The sequence below is a fragment of the Haplochromis burtoni genome, unplaced genomic scaffold (genome assembly GCF_018398535.1).
Source record: "Haplochromis burtoni strain Fernald_Lab_line unplaced genomic scaffold, NCSU_Asbu1 Contig_1157, whole genome shotgun sequence".
Taxonomy (NCBI): domain Eukaryota; kingdom Metazoa; phylum Chordata; class Actinopteri; order Cichliformes; family Cichlidae; genus Haplochromis; species Haplochromis burtoni.
In genome coordinates this window covers 53,247-55,814 of record NW_024583518.1, presented here as the reverse complement: position 1 = coordinate 55,814, position 2,568 = coordinate 53,247, and the positions used below count along the sequence as shown (strand labels likewise).

Below are 2,568 nucleotides of genomic sequence, written 5' to 3'. Positions count from 1 at the left end.
TTGGCTGCAGTGGTTATTATTACATTTACATGTTTCCAGCTCCCGCTTCTGGTCAGTGACAATTCGTACTTTTCTTCTCTTTTTCTCCCTACCTTGCTCACAGACACATAACAGGTACGGCAGTCCATTCTCCCCGCAGCATGGACTACACTGCCCATGATGCTACATTCTTTAGGGCTGTGCCTGTAACACTCTGCCTATTGCCTTCATATTAAATAACCTTTGTGAATAATTTTTTTACAATATTTCTTCACGTCATCATGCGGGCCGCAAGTAGGGGTGACATTGGTCATGAGATTGAGACACAGGCACTACAGCCTTTTAATGCGTGTTTTGTTTGGGTTTCCACCAGCGTGGTGAAACGTTTCTCCCACAAAACGCTACATCCAGATGAACAGAATCAACTTTTGGACACAAAACACCATTAAGAATTATTGCTCCTTACCCTAATTTAATTTCTATTACATATCTCAAAAATGTTATAAATATTATAACTTTATGAATGGTATAAAAATATGACTGTCATAAATCTTTATTACTTCCAATCATAAATCATAGGGCCATTACGCATTCTTTGACACAAAGTATTTCACATCACCCTCTTGTGGAATTTAATTTTCACCATGATTTCAATAAAATATGAGATGAAATCTGTGTTTAGAACAGCTGTTCAGCTCACCACATGTCCAATAAATATGAGACTAACTATACAGTGACGTGACTCTATGCAGTCCTGTGAAAAACTTAAGCACATCCCATAAGTCAGAAGCGCAGGACTTAAAGTTATTGTTTTCTGTGTTCTGTGTTTATAATACATTTAATCAAAAAAATAATTTTTGCTAGTTTTCTGTGTTGGAAAATGTACACGTGGTAAATATTACAAACACTAAAAATGATACTTGTCATCTTTAAATGCTTCAAATGGCTCACACGCCACAAATTTGAGTATCCTCTTTGTATTGGTTTAGGACTGCTAACATCTCACAGTCACAGAGGGGCTTGTGCATGATTCAGGTTTGTGCTTCATCCTCTGTCTGTGATTTAACTTCAGTTTTTTCTTGAACTTAATCTCATTGTAATCCCAAAGAATCCGATACAATTCAGGAATCTTACTTTCAGCCTTTTTATTTTGTTCACACTGTTTCTGTGATCGGTGCTTCTTATAGTACAGTTCTTTGCAGTGCTCCCAGTTCCGTCTCTATCCTGCAACCGCCCACGCCGCCCGTATCAAAAACCGCTACTGCCTGCAGGCCTGACAACAGGAGATGTATCACTCAGTCGCCACAGCAGTCGCTTCATTGTTCTGACACACACAACAAAACTATAGAATACACTACACACTAACTACACAAGATTTGTGCTAAACGTTCCAAATCTCTCACATCTCAAAACACCGGCGTCAATCCTAAAACTTCCCCCCGTTTCTTAACAGGGCTTTGGAGTTGACGTCACGCCGCAATGTATTGTGGGAGCGCGGCACCATTTCCGGGTCCACAAATCAAAACAAACGCACTGTGTTGGAACAACGACAACAAGAAACATGCTTAAAAGCAGCTGAAAAGAAAACGGACGGTATAGAGACCGATTGCGTCCAAAATGTGATGTCCACATATGTGGACGCCAGGTCCTAGGAGGTTAATGAGGCAGTTAAAGGTTGTAAACCTGTAATGGAGAAAGTGCGGGATGTCCTGCTAATTGTGGTTTACCAACTTTTTCATTCTCTGAAGCTGCTGTATTCACTCTCATATATATATATGGTGTGCATATATTGCAGAAACAAAAATATTAAAACAATGTTCTTACACTACAGTTAAAAACGTTTTAAGGCACATCACTCAAACACAAAAATCCCCACCTTTAGACAGCTTTCTGTCAGTAGGGTGTGGTGGTTTACATTACATGATCCCTGAAGGTTCTAGGAAGGGACTAAGTAAATATCCAGAATAGAGTGTATTTAAATGCTGCTGCTGCTTTGCTTCTGATTTAAATGACTTGGGGGATGCCAGGCCAGCGCTATCCATCAAATTAGTTGGGACCTGGATGGCAGGTTTTGAACAGACCTCTGAATCACCACTGGTGTCTTATAGAGGGATCATAACCAGAGTGAATTTCAAAGCTTCCCTGCTAACATCTACCAAGGTAAGTGCTGCTGTACAAACAGGTCCGATGAATGAATGACAGAGACTTATATTTATAAAGAGATGAAGAGAAAACAGTGTGATAGCCACGTAAGTTGTGGACTTTATCAGTTGGGCTGATTTCAGTTTTAACCTGCTGAAACTGTATATTAAAAGCAGTTTAACTTCCTGAGACTAGCATGTATGCATGTACAACTCATTCTCTAATTTTTCTTTCGTCATTTTAGAGCAATTTCACTAAAATAACCATCTGAGACTAAGGTTAACACATTACGTCTTTGTCTGATTTTGATTTTGTTGTAATGTTTTACACTGACTGACAGCAAATAGTAGTAAAATTTATAGCTGACAAAATATGTAGTGAGCAAAGTGACAATAAACACAGCTCAACTGAAAGAGAACTGAATTGGTTTAACTCCTGTTTTCATGT

General features: G+C 39.0%; 1 protein-coding gene across 1 annotated transcript in view; it reads left to right on the top strand.

The window, feature by feature from the left end:
- Positions 1–2,052: 2,052 nt before the first annotated feature.
- The window catches only part of LOC102311684 (lymphocyte antigen 75), a 51,251-nt gene continuing 50,735 nt past the window's right edge, over positions 2,053–2,568 (top strand). The window contains exon 1 of the mRNA XM_042216648.1: positions 2,053–2,139. The gene's annotated coding sequence lies outside the window, so the exon portion shown is untranslated. The remainder of the gene's footprint in view (positions 2,140–2,568) is intronic.